The sequence below is a fragment of the Quercus lobata genome, chromosome 3 (genome assembly GCF_001633185.2).
Source record: "Quercus lobata isolate SW786 chromosome 3, ValleyOak3.0 Primary Assembly, whole genome shotgun sequence".
NCBI lineage: Eukaryota > Viridiplantae > Streptophyta > Magnoliopsida > Fagales > Fagaceae > Quercus > Quercus lobata.
In genome coordinates this window covers 22,245,791-22,260,544 of record NC_044906.1, presented here as the reverse complement: position 1 = coordinate 22,260,544, position 14,754 = coordinate 22,245,791, and the positions used below count along the sequence as shown (strand labels likewise).

General features: G+C 37.2%; 2 long non-coding RNA genes across 3 annotated transcripts; both read left to right on the top strand.

Annotated features, from left to right (window-relative positions):
* Positions 1–4,687: 4,687 nt before the first annotated feature.
* Positions 4,688–7,952, top strand: LOC115982563. 2 transcript variants are annotated; one of them, XR_004089662.1, is made up of 4 exons: positions 4,688–5,278; positions 7,136–7,346; positions 7,465–7,704; positions 7,849–7,952. It is a non-coding gene; the product is annotated as an uncharacterized LOC115982563 (long non-coding RNA). The 2 variants fall into 2 exon arrangements; XR_004089661.1 differs by lacking the exon at positions 4,688–5,278 and adding an exon at positions 5,977–6,194.
* Positions 7,953–8,035: 83 nt separating this feature from the next.
* Positions 8,036–10,361, top strand: LOC115978834. Its single transcript, XR_004088880.1, has 3 exons — positions 8,036–8,626; positions 9,568–9,773; positions 10,280–10,361. It is a non-coding gene; the product is annotated as an uncharacterized LOC115978834 (long non-coding RNA).
* Positions 10,362–14,754: the final 4,393 nt, after the last annotated feature.

The window sequence follows — 14,754 nt, the reverse complement described above, 5'->3', positions numbered from 1 at the left end:
ACCCTCACCACAGCCTCCCATTGTTGCATTCACTGCTCCTCCGCGAATAAACTCCGGGCGTCCCACCTCTCAGTCTTCCAAAGGTGCTCACTGCAAGTTTTGTCGTGCCAAAGGCCATGACATCTCTGTTTGTCGTAAGCTACAGAAATTTGTGCAAGAGCAGAATAAAGCCTCTCTTCCTCAGGCAGCTGCTGTATGTCCTTCAGATCCATCGGTTCCTACAGGTCCATCTTTGGCTTCCTCACTTACTACGGCTGATATTGAGGCAGTTGTTCAACAGGTTTTATCCCGCACTTCCACTGCCCTTTCTGTCACCTCAGGTAAACAACCTTGGTTTTTTGATACTGCATGTTGTAACCATATGACTCCTGATGAATCCAAATTTTCTGATAAGGCACCCTTAGAACATCCAATCACCATTTACACTGTTGATGGAACTCCTATGCCTGTTAGTCATAAAGGAACAATCTCTTCTCCTTGTTTATCCCTTAGTGACACTTTTCATATTCCAAAGTTATCCCTCAATTTGCTTTCTGTTGGTCAACTTTGCAAATTAGGCATAGATCTTCTATTTACTAATCATGGTGTGGATGTGCGGGATCCCCGGACGGGTCAAGTGCTTGGGACAAGCCGTAAGGTTGGTCGCATGTTTGAGGTGCATGACTTGAAGATTCCTTCACAAGTTGTTTCTGCAGCTGCTACCACTGCCACCTCCTCACCTGATCTATGGCATGCTCGTCTTGGTCATCCATCCTTATCTCGTCTTCAATTGTTAGCTTCTCAAGGTCATTTAGGTTCAGTTTAGTTTTCAAAATTTGATTGTACTTCCTGTCATTTTGGCAAACAAACAAAATTGCCATTTAATAAAAGTGACTCCTTTTCTTCTGCCCTTTTTGATCTTATACATTCTGATATTTGGGGTCCTGCACCTGTTCCCACTGAGGGGGGATCTAAATATTTTGTCATATTTGTGGATAATTTTTCTCGGTATACTTGGATTTATCTGCTTCACCATAGGTCTGAACTTGTGTCTATTTACCAAACATTTCATAAAATGATTGAAACACAGTTCAATCGCACCGTTAAAGTCTTTCGATCAGATAATGCTCAAGAATATAATGATAAATCTTTCCTATCCTTTTTAGACAGACATGGTACTCTTCCTCAGCGGTCTTGTCCTTACACCTCTCAACAAAATGGTCGTGCAGAACGAAAACATCGTCACATTCTTGATGTTGTCCGCACCCTTCTCATTTCTGCCTCTCTTCTTGAGCGCTTTTGGGGTGAGGCCGCACTCACTGCTGTGCACACCATTAATCGTATTCCTTCACCAACTACACACAATAAATCACCATTTGAGCTTCTCTATGGTCAAACTCCTAACTACTCCTCTCTTCAGGTTTTTGGTTGTGCTTGCTTTGTCTCTCTTCCTCCTCATGAACGAACAAAGCTCCAACCTCGTACTCGTCTATGTTGTTTCCTTGGTTATGGTGTGTCTCAAAAAGGGTTTCGCTGCTATGATCCCATTTCTCATCGCCTTCGTGTCTCCCGTCATGTTGAGTTTTGGGAACATCGTCCTTTCACGAGTCTTCAGTAGTTTCCTACATCTTCTTCCTCAGAGTCTCCCATTTTTACTGATCTTTTCCTCCCTCTCTATCCTGAACTTATGGAGGATTCTTCAACATCGACTGCTTCTCCAGACGACTCATCTCCGGTTCTGTCTCCGGCATATGACCCGCCTGTCTTGGATCCTGTGGCACCACCCTCTCCTGAGTCTCCTATTGGTCCTGAACTTCGTCGTTCCACTCGGGTAAGCATTCCTCCCCCTTATCTCACTGATTATCATTGCTCTTTTGCTCTTGCCACTCTCTATGAACCTCACACCTATCGTGAGGCTCATACTGACCCTCTTTGGCAGCAAGCTATGAATGAAGAACTAGATGCCCTTCATAAGAATTACACTTGGGATATGGTTGATTTGCCTCCTGGTCAGTCTGTAGTAGGTTGTAGGTGAGTTTACAAGATCAAGATCAAGGCTGATGGATCTGTTGAACGATACAAGGCTTGCCTAGTTGCCAAGGGCTTTACTCAGGAGTATGGTATTGACTATGAGGAAACATTTGCTCCTGTTGCTCGTCTTACATTTGTTAGATGTCTCATTGCTGTGGCTGCTGTTCGCCGTTGGCCTCTTTATCAAATGGATGTGAAGAATGCTTTCCTCAATGGAGACCTCCATGAAGAAGTGTACATGCAACCACCCCCTGGCTATCCACACTCAGGCAATCAAGTTTGCCGCCTTCGCCGTGCTCTTTATGGCCTCAAGCAGGCTCCTCGAGCTTGGTTTGAAAAGTTTAGCTCTGTTGTTGCTCAGCAGGGTTTCACTTCGAGTTCTCATGACACTGCTCTCTTTGTTCGAAGATCCTCTGCTGGTATCACTCTTATTCTTCTTTATGTTGATGATATGATTATTACTGGAGATGATTCTGCAGGTATCCGCTCTCTTCAGAACTTCCTTAGTCAGCATTTTGAGATGAAAGATCTGGGCACTCTCAGCTATTTTCTTGGGCTTAAGGTTACCTCATCCTCTGATGGATACTATCTTTCCCAGGCTAAATATGCTTCTGATCTTCTCTCCAAAGCCGGTGTCACTGATAACAAGACTGTTTCCACTCCTTTGGAATACAATGCAAAGCTCACACCCTTGGACGGTGAACCTATATCCGATGCTACTCGCTATTGTCAGTTGGTTGGCAGTTTGATCTATCTCACTGTTATTCGTCCGGATATTTCACATGCCGTGGGTATGGTTAGTAAGTTCATGGATGCACCTCGTTCTGTCCACTATACTGCTGTTCTTCAGATTCTCCGATATGTCAAAGGCACACTTTATCATGGTCTGCATTACTCCTCTCGATCTTCTCTCGAGCTTCATGCTTATTCAGATGCTGACTGGGCAGGTGATCCGACTAATCGATGCTCAATCACAGGTTTCTGTTTCCTGTTAGGTACTTCTCTGGTCTCGTGGTGTAGCAAGAAGCAGGATGTGGTTTCCCATTCCAGTATTGAGGCTGAGTGTCGTGCCTTTGCCGACACCACTTGTGAGCTTGTTTGGCTTCGTTGGCTCTTGGCTGACATGGATGCTCCACAGCCCACTGCCACTCCTCTTTATTGTGACAATCGTAGTGCTATCTACATTGCTCATAATGATGTCTTCCATAAACGCACTAAGCATATTGAGATCGACTGTCACATCACTCGCCAGCATCTTAAGAAAGGAAATCTCAAGTTATTCTCCATCTCCTCTGCTAACCAGCCTGCTGATATCTTTACCAAGACTCATCCGCCTGGTCGTCTTCGAGATCTTATATCCAAACTCCAGTTGGCTTCCTCCTTGCCACCTCGAGTTTGAGGGAGGATGTTAGTGTATAGCTTAGACTAGTTTAGCCCATTGGGCTTAGCCCAGTATACTGTACTTGTAATTTACTCCTTTTACTTGTACTGTACACATATCTAGCCTATATAAGGCTCTCTATTGTACATTATTATACACACATCAATATACAGACTATTCAGTCTTTCTCGCGCTTTATATTCTTAACCCTGTACATCTCTTCAATATTTGGAGGATGGGCGCTGTTTGAATTTGAAATCAATTCCAGAATCACTGACTCCTGCAGTTCCCTTCAGAACTTGGTAGTATGCGATTGTCCTAAGCTGAGGTCATTGCCAGGTGTCCCGTCAGTTATTCAACACTTGGAGATAATAGGGTGTGGTATTGATGAACTACCCAGTGGGCTACAATTCTGCACATCTCTTCAATTTTTGAAGATTGGGGACTGTCCGAATCTGAAATCAATTCCAGATTTAGGAGAAGTATTTCATTCTCTTATTCATTTAAAACTTAGCAACTGTCCTCATCTAAGACTGAAGCTTTCACGGCGAGAGGGCCACTTAAAAGACTTTGATAATCGGTGGGTTTATTGAAGACTTGGATGCTTTCCCGAGTCTGCGTTATCCTTTCATTCGATACTCGCACGCGACCCTCAAAAAGCTAAGGTTGCTTGGGAGTCCTAAACTCAACTCTCTCCCGAACGAAATTCAACTCTTCACTGCCCTAGAAGAGCTGTGGATAGAGAACTTTGACGGAATGGAAGCTTTGCCTGATTGGTTGGGCATTCCTTCTTCTCTTCAAAAGCTGTCTCTTTACTTCTGCCAAATGCTGATGTGCCATCCCATTCTAGATCTCACCAATTTAAAGCATCTGCACATTGCTTGTTGCCCCAATTTAGCTAAAAGATGTGCAGATGGGAGCAGCGCAGAGTGGTTTAAGATTGCCCTTATTCCAAACATCAAATTCAATGGAAAATACATCAAAGGGAAGGATTCTGAGGACTCTGAAGACTTTTACGACTATGACTTTGACGTCTCTGAAGATGACTTGTAAGTGTACTTATACCTGGACTACAAGTATATTCCATTTCCTACTAGCCCCCAATTTATTTATGTAATTTTTTATTTTTAAAAGGGCTATTCTTAAATTTCACATCTCAACATTTTAGATTAATTATATATATATATAAAAAAAAAAGATTAATGCTTCTTGAATTAATTCATAGAAATTTAACTCACCAACCACTCTGATTAGTGGAATGTTGCAAAAAATTTGATCTCAGCCAATGCTCATAAAATTTGTTAGATTAATCCATTCATGATAACATACATACTCATTCCGTTTCTCAGCATTTCTTTTAACCTTCACTTATTGGTGTCAAATTGATTATGTCCATTGATGAAAGCATACTTATTCTTTTCAATTTCATGAGCTGGAATTCTGATAATACATGGAGCAGTTCTTGTTTTTAGGTCTTTGTAAAAGTTGGAAATAGATTTTGTTAATTTGGGCTGCAGGGTCATAATTCCAATGTTTATTTGAGTGAATTTATTGTGAGAAAGTGGAGTTGGGTTGCACAAGGATGAGATGAGACATTGGGTGGGAGAAGGTTTTGTGGATTTTTGTTTTCATGTTTGGGCTGGAAGGTCAATTTTACTGGTCCATGAAGTTATGTGATCCCCAGTTTTACTAGTGGAAGCAAAGCTAAACTTTCTTGTAAAGTTTTAGACAGCACTGAAGGAAGGTGTTGATGATTCTAATATATTTATATATCATTTTTGACTTTTGAAGGTTGCTAACACATTTAAAATTTTTCAGCTAACTCATGAAGCTTGCAAGAAGATTCCATCTTGGAAAATAACCAACTCAATGACAACTGACGCCAAGGTACTTCAGGTCTGCTTTCTCTTTACCATTTTAGATACGTGTATATAACTTACTTCTTAATTGGTTCTTTGTGAGATCCAATTCAGTTTATATATATTTGTACAGCCACTGGGTTCTGTACCCATTGTGTGGATAGCTACATAAAATTGTTAGTCTATGTAAAGGTGTGCATGTCAACTCCATATATGTGTTCATGTCACCAAGACAATGTATAGAGTTAGATTGAGTAGTCAGATCGCAGAATTATGGTTTGACAGTACTTGTTGACATGAAAGTCATTCTGTACTCATTGACATGACTGTACTTGTTACTTAGCATCTATTCATCTTGATATTCTGATATATATGTAGTTTTCATGTGTTGATGTCATTGTATCAGTGTTGTAAGAGCCACCAGAAAATTTCTCATTTATCAGAGGATATTTTTTCCAATGTCAAGGATACTTCACATAGCACCCATTTCTGCCAGCTTTGACACCTATTTCTTTGTTGTTTTTGTGATGAAAATTATTATAATCAGTCAAACAATTTTCCAAAAATGGGTGAAGAAAGTAGCAGTGTGTACCTCAATACTTTCATGTAATGATGTAAGGACCTGAAACAAAACAAAAAAAAAAAAAAAACAAAAAACAAAAAAAGCAGCAAAGAGAAGAGAGTGTTAGTTCAATAAGCCCTAATCATAATCATAAATTTAGATGCAAAAAGAAGAAGGGATGGATGTACGGTACCTGGAGAAATAGGCGGTGGAGATGTTGTTGCTCCTCGGTACTGAAATTTTGAAAGGCACTGCAGAATCCCTACACCAACACGAGATTACTATCCCAGCTTTGACACCTGTTACTGCCACCAGTAATTTCTTTTTTATCAGCGGATACTTTTCCAATGTCAAGGATGCTTCACGATTGTTTGGTGCTAGGGTAATTTTTTTTTATCTCTCTTTCCATGGAAAACTAAATGAAGAACTGAAGCTTGAATTGGTTCCAAATTTCTTGTCTAATTGTTTCATTGAAATTTGTGAGTTGTTGCATTCTCTTCTTCTTTTCATTTGATGTCTCTCTTCCGACAAAACCTAATATGATTCCTTTTGATTCTTTTTTCTTCTTTCAATTTCATATTATTATTATTAAATTTTTTGTTCGTATACTATTTATAGATTTTGGCCACCCTTCTTATCCCTATTAGAAGCCATGCACTTCAGCACAGACTAGCCTTAGATTTGCCCTATTCCAAATATCCGGACAAACATTTGATTCCTATTCTAAGCTCAAAATAATCTTAATTCATATTTCCTTTGAAAGGTCCTTTTTTCTAACATTTCATTTTGGAATAAACTAGTTCTTTTTATAATTAATTTACCATCTTTCTTATCCTCTTATTTTAAGGCTACTTCCCTTCAATTTTTGTGTCAAACTTGTATCTCTATGTACTGCAACATATTCTTCTGCATAGCATATGTAAACCTCCAAATTTCTGTTTCAAACAATTCCCTCAAATTTTTTGGATTTATTTTACATAGGAAATTCTGGTATACTTGTTACTATTGCATTGTCTTCGCTATAATGTTTTGACTTTTCAGTTTTCTAATAATAATGGCTCTTATCGAATATTAAGCAACAGCATTTTGTATATGCTTTGGTCATAATCTGAATTCATTTCTATATGTCCACAATCTAGCTATCACATCTGCTGCATCTGTTTATTTGAGGACTCAATATGCCTGCTAATTGCAGCCAGGAAACAGCTATGAAGTTCATATATATGCTTATGTGCACAAATTCATGTATTCTGGAACCATGCAAGATCCCATAAGCCAATGCTTGAGCATCATTCATCTCTCTTAAATTTCTCTCTGTTATAGGAGATAAAAGAAGCAACAAAACCAACATAAATTTGAAGGCATAAATACACTATGACAATGGCTCTACTTGACTATGCAAAGATATGGAGACAACACTAAAATTCCTACCTGCCCTCTTCGAAGCTTCTCCAAGGGAATTCCAACCATGCCATCTTGGTTTAAGCATCCTACATAAACTTGTGTCTTGGTCCTAGTGGTAGAGAGGCTTCCGGTACATACTCTGACCATCACTTTTAAACCATATATAGCATTTTCAGCTTGGTATATTTGTTAAAGGTTTCATTTAATCTTGAATGAAAATTCCATGACTTGAACACACTTTTTATAAGGTTCAAAGTGGTTGGCCTACGTCCTCATCTCCATTTGGAAAGGATCATGACCTAGAAGAAGGAACATGTTCACCATTACAAGAAAAGAGTTCCCACAAAATTGAAGGACAAGGTCAAGGATTTGAGACATACTCTCAGCATGAAGAAACATAATCAGGATGTTAGCACCACACCCATCTTGGGATGTCAGGTTGGATGATGATAAAGTTGAAGAAGATGCTGTTTTCTTTGGAGCCCCAAGTAACATCATTACAACCTTATTTTTCTTAATACATTTGTTCCCATGTTGTCTTTCATTATTCTTTTACTGCTTTTGTGAGGTAAAATGCAAACACTCCAATGTGGCTTCCTAATTCATAATGCCCCTTTTCATATGATTTTCAGCATTGAATCAAAGCTGGCTCCTGAGGGGTTCAAGGAAAACCACCAGACATAATCCAAGAGCAATACATAAGAATTTCGGGAAGCATGTTTTGTCAATCACTATCATTCTTAGTATTAAAAAGAAAAACAGATGCCTACAAGTCTTAGAGGACATTAACTGTAACTGTAACTGCAACTGAAAATTTGGCATCTGCTTTTGCTGTGGTATCAGAAATTCAAAGTGCTATTCACAAACTTATCATATGCCAGACTCACTGCATACCGACGTTTTCCTTCAGAATTTGGCAGTAAAGGACTGTCCTGATCTGAGGTCTTTGCCAGGTGTCCCGTCCATAATAAGGTGTGGTATTGAAGAACCACCCAATGGGATACAGTGTTATACCTCTCTTCTTCAATATATGGAGAATGGGAATTGTGTGGGTTCTACTTCCATTCAACACTACCACCCCTTCCTCCAAAAGCTCAAATTGTGTGGGTCGTCTATACAGGCTATAGTCCACTCTCTCTTGGTCCTGGACCAAATTCAATACTTCATTGCCCTTAAAATTCTGTGGATGGAGAATTTTCATGAAATGGTAGCTTTGCCAGAGTGGTTGGGCAATCTTTCCTCTCTTCAAAAGCTGTATATTGTGGATTGCGAGAAGCTGATGTATCTGCCCACTGAGCAAGCCATGCAACGCCTCACCAAATTGGAAAAGCTGATGATTTATGATTTTCCCAAACTAAACAATGAGCAGTCCAAGATTAACCACATTCCACTGGTTCACATAAATACTCAGTAAGTCTACTCATACTACTATTCTCTTATATTCGTAATGGGTGAGAGTGTTCCTGGTATGAATACTTAATTGGACACAACTAAGAAAATTTATAAATGCTACAATTTGGGTTAATGATTCTTGATATAAATATTAGAAATTAATATCACCACTACTCTGGAAATACTTGAAATATTCAATTTATGAAATTACTATTTTCAATCATTTGAAATAAGTCTATAAAAAGCAGAGTATAATTAAAATTTTTGTGATTGATGCCAATTGACAGGTACTATTCAAATTTTTGTTTCTGCAAATCGTCACGAGACTTAAAAAGTTGCTAAAAGTATTGTTTACTTGTATAATTTAGGTTGACCACATTCCGGTTGTTGAAATAGCTGAATCTGTTACCAATTTGTCTTGCTTCTATTCAATTTCAGTTTGCTAAGCTATTTTCTTTCTGAAATTTTTTCAAAATTGAAATTTTCTGGACATTAGGAAATTTGGAATATTGGATTCATCATTGGTAGAGCTTGTTTTATGTCCACATGCTCATTCTTTCTCTCGGCATTTCTTGTAAAACTGTAATAGTTCATGGATCAGTTCTTTTTCTTAGGGCTGTCTAAAACTTGACAGTAGACTTTATTGATTTGGGTGGATCAAGGTCTTGCTGATTTTTCTTTTCACGTTTGGGTGGGTAAAGCTCAGTTTTACTGTTAACTGTCAATGAAATTATGTGATCCCCAGTTCTAGTTGGGCGTATGGTGTTATTATGCCTTATCCTGAACAGTGTGATTGTCCTATGTTTTGAGTCTTTTAATTACTGACAAGTATATGACGAACTAATTGCTACGAGCATGGGATGTTAAAAAACTACCAAAACTAACAACACATGGATTCTTCATTATTCCAAGAACTAGAAGATTATTCAATCAGTTAAATATGTTGCCTCAATGTGCAGGCAATAGGGACAGCATATCTATTGTGTTTTGCCAGAGGAAAAATTAATTTGTAGAGTTTGAATTCGTTCCCAAGCCAATTGAAGAGCTGCATATTCGTCATTTCCCCAAATTAAAGGAAAAAAGTGCGAAGTGGTCCAGGATTGCCTATATATCAAATAGCTGGATCACTAAATGTCTTGAACAAAAAGCAGTTTGAAGATGACCAGTAAGTTTTCTCCTTCCTCAGCCTCCTTTCTTCTGTTACACTCTCCTTTAAAAAAAAACCTAGGAGTGATTTATTTATTTATTTAATAATTATTCCCAATTTCTTCCTTCTTTCTTCAATTTCCCCCAATATTTTTGTTTATGGTTATTTCTTAAGAAGTTTTAATCTGACCACAAGCTAATAGAAGTTTATAAGAATTGGTAAGTTTTCTCAAATCTTCTAATATATAAAGCACTAACTCAATCCAGTTAAGTATATTATTCATGCCTGTTATCCCATGTTCCCTCTCACTTTTCCTACAACATTTTCTAACTTGTTAATTAGCATCTATATCATCTTGATATTCCTGTATATATATGTCGTTTCAAGTGTTGATGTCATTGAATTAATGTAGCGCTTTACAATTCTTCTAATGTAAGAGTCACCAGAAAATTTTCTTTTCCAATGTCAAGGATGCTTCACGCACCACCCATTTTTGGAACCTAATCTTCTTTTGGTTATCTTAGCTGTTCAGCCAGCTTTGACACCTATATGTCCTTAGCTGGAGCCTCTGCAGAGGTGCTGCAGTAGCTTTTCATCTTTTTAAGAACTGGAACATGAACTGCTAGTACTTACCAGCAATGCAGGAGGTGCGATCCCTTTCTACGGAAAGCTAAATGGAAGATTTCTGGAGCAGCTGTCAAAGCTGGGTGTTTTGTTCCTTACTGTTTGCTTTGAAAGGGATACTGCAGCAAGAGTGGTCCATTGGTAGAAGATTCTTCATAGTCCAAGAATCACAGTGGAGGGAATTCTAAATTGGTTCCAATGAGATTGTTTCATTGAAATTTGTGAGTTCTCCCATTCTCATATTCTTCTCTTTTGATTTCTCTCTTCCAACAAAACCTATTATGAATCCTTTATTTTTGGTTCTTTTTCTACTTTCAGTTTTGTATATTGTTTCCTAAAGTTATTGTTAATGTACTATTTACAGGTTTGTTATAATTCATTTTCTAATTATTGGTCATGTACTTCAGCACAGAGTGGCCCAAGATTCACCATGTTTCAAATATCCAGATAAACTTTTGAGTCCTATTCTTTGCTCAAAATAATCTAAAATTGGTTTTTTCTCTCAAATCTCCTTTTCTCAAAATAAAACTAGTTGTTTTGCATTTTTCACATGCTAGATATCTTGTTCACTTATTTTATAGCGATATCACTTCAATTTTTTTTTTGAACTTGTATTCAATGTAGTAAACATATTTAACTGCGTAGTGAATGTAGATCTTCAATTTTTTTTTTTCTCAATCAATTCCCTTTATCTGTTTTTGGTTAGTTTTGTACATAAATTCCGGGTCTACTTGTTACTATTGCATTTACTTCACTATAACTTTTTGACTTATCAATTTTTCTAAAAATTAGGGCTATTTATGTGTACAAATTTTAAAAGTCATTTTTATAGTACCACGTCCACCCTTACTTTGTCAATGCCATGAATTTTTTTTATTTTTTTATTTGTACAAAGTTTAAAAAGATAATATTGCCTCCACTATTAGGTGTATCTGAATCTTAGGAGAAAAAATGTTGAATTTATGAGTATGATTTCTGTAAGCCATAGTTAGCAGCACTTGACAATTCTTTTGATGTAACTACCACCATGTAATTTCATTTTTATCAGTGAATACTTTTCCAATGTCAAGGATGCTTCATGATTGTTTGGAGCTGGGGGTAACCTTTTATCTCTTCAAGAATAGAAGTTCAGGAGCAAGAGTGCTACTACCTACCAGCAGAGCAGGTGGCACACTCACTTTCCATGGAAAGCTTGAATTGGTTCCAAATTTCCAATCTAATTGTTTCATTGTAATTTGTGAGTTGTCACATTCTCTTCTTCATTTCATTTGATTTCTCTCTTCGATCAAAACCTAATATGATTCCTTTGATTCTTTTTTCTACTTTCAATTTCATATATTATTATTATTAAATTGTTGTTTGCTTACTATTTATGGATTTTGGTCATCCTTCATATCCCAATTACTAGTCATGCACTTTAGCACAGTGTGATCCTAGATTTTCCCTATTCCAAATATCCAGATAAATATATGATTTCTATTCTAAGCTCAAAATAATCTTAAATTCATATCTCTTCTCAAAGTGATTTTAAAGCGATTTCCCTTCAATTTTTGTGTCAAACTTGTATCTCTATGTACTGCAACATATTCTGTTGCATAGCATATGTAAACCTTCAATTTTTTGTTTCAAGCATTTCCCTCAAATTGTTTGGATTTATTTTACCTAGGAAATTCTGGTCTACTTGTTACTATTGCATTGTCCTCACTATAATGTTTTGACTTGTCAGTTTTCTAATAATAATGGCTCTTATCTAATATTAAGAAATACTAGCATTTTGTATATCCACCATCTAGCTATCACATCTGCTGCATATGCTTATTTAAGGACTCAATATGCCTGCTAATTGCAGCCAGGAAACAGCTATAAAGTTCATATGTATGCTTATGTGCACAAATGCATGTATTCTAGAACCATGCAAGAATCCAATAAGCCAATTCTTGAGCATCATTCATCTCTCTTAAATTTCTCTCTGTTATAGGGGATAAAAGGAGCAACAAAACCAACATATATTTGATGGCGTAAATACATTCTGAGAATGGCTTTACTTGACTGCATCCAAAGAAATGGTGACAATACTAAAAGTCCTACGAGCAGTCGAGCACCTCTTTGAAGCATCATTCATCTCTCTTAAATTTCTCTCTGTTATAGGAGATAAAAGGAGCAACAAAACCAACATATATTTGATGGCGTAAATACATTCTGAGAATGGCTTTACTTGACTGCATCCAAAGAAATGGTGACAATACTAAAAGTCCTACGAGCAGTCGAGCACCTCTTTGAAGCTTCTCCGAGGTAATTATAACCATGCCATCGTGGTCTAAGCATCCTACATAAATTTGTATCTTGGTCTTGGTGGTAGAGAGGTTTCCAGTACATACTGAGACCATCACTTTTAAACCATATATAGCATTTTCAGCTTGGTATATTTGTTAGAAGGCTTTATTTAATCTTGAATGAAAATTCCATGATTTGAACACACCTTTTATAAGGTTCAAAGTGGTTGCCTACCTCCTGATATCCTACATTTGGAAAGGATCATGACCCAAAAAAAGGAACATGTTCATCATTACAAGAAATGAGTTCCCACCAAATTGAAGAAGGCCAAGAATTTGAGACATACTCTCAGCGTGAAGAAACATAATCAGGATGTTAGCACCACACCTTCTTGGGATGTCAGTTTGGATGATGATGAAGGTGAAGAAGATGCTAAATTCTTTGGAGCCTTAGGCTATATTTTTTACACCCTTATTTCGCTCACCACATTTGTTCCCATGTTTTTTCTTTCTTTATTCTTTTACTGCTTTTGTGAGGTAAAATGGAAACACTCCAACATGGTTCCTAATTCTTAATGCCCTTATCATTTAATTTTCAGCATTTGAATCAAAGCTGGCTCCTGAGGGGTACAAGGAAATCACCAAACATAATCCAATAGCAATACATAAGAACTTTGGGAAGCATATTTTGGAAAGCACTGTCAATCTTACTATCAAAAAGAAAAACAGATGCCTACAAGCTTAAAAGGACTTTCACTGAAATTGTAACTCAAAATTTGGCATCAGCTTTTGTTGCGGTATCAGTAATTCAGAGTGCTTTCCACAAACCTATTCTGTCTCTGTTGCTATTGAAAGAGGAAAGGAAGATAATAATGGCGAGCAAATATAGACAAGGTTGTTTCAGTGAAGGATTATCTAATGCATAAACTTGAGCCTAGGGAAGATGTGTTTTCTCCAGTGATATCCAAGGCAATGAGTCCAAAGAGAACTAATAGTGATATGGGTGTGGTATGGGGGATGCTGCGACTTTGCTCCAACATGAGGAATTGTCCAAATACATAGCTACGAGTTCAGTTGAAACACAACATCGCCCATGCCATTTTCCACCAATGTGCATTCGACTAAAGAGTCACAATCACACACTCAGATCTCAGCCAATGCTCATAATTTTTTTTTTTTTTTGGTGTCAATTTTGATCCGTAGTGTGTATGGATATGTGTTAACGAGCTTCAATCAGTTTTTGACTTCCATGTATTGATGTAAAAACAATCTCCATCAGACAGGCATGATCTAATACTAATTATTTTACTGAAGTTCCAATGGTAAGAAATCACTTGGTCAAATGTATCTCAATGTTAAGTAATTTGAACAAGGTCCTGACCATGTTATGGTTTCCATGTACTATGGTGTAATTTCCCTTTTCGGTATTACGAATTTCTTAGCTGTTTTTGACTTCCATGTATTGATAAGTAGTTTATTTATGTATATAGAGATTTCCTTCCTTTGTTTGAAGAAGACTTTTACAGTTACCAATCAAATGTTTTGCAGCCTGTAAGTTGAAAAAAGCCCAAACCGATGCAACAAATGTGAATCTCTCCCTTTATAATATAGGTCAAAGACAATATTTAATGCATTGATAGTACTAAATTACTAAGTCAGTTGGCTGCCATTATAGATTTGTTACAGTATTTTTTAAGTGTTACTGTTATCAATCTCATAATAGCCAATCTTAGTTGGTTTAGCTTGTAAGAGTGGTCAGATGATGATGGTTGTATTATGTTAACAGGCTTATGAGGCAATACAAGTGATCAAACCCTACCAATAGCTGGACCTAGCACTAGGCCTGTAATGAACTATTTGGATCTCAAGGCAATCTTACTGGGTGCCATTCATTTCATGATGAAATGATTCTATAGAATTGGCTATGTTTGCCTTTAGCATATTTGTTGCTTATGTCATCTTTATTTAATTTTATTTATTCTCTTTGTTATGTCCTTTTCTTTTTATCTTTAATTATTAGTATTATTTTTGTTATATTAGATAATCCTGACTTTGATGAATTATGTACTATTTTGAATTCTGATGAACAGGGTCTGTACACT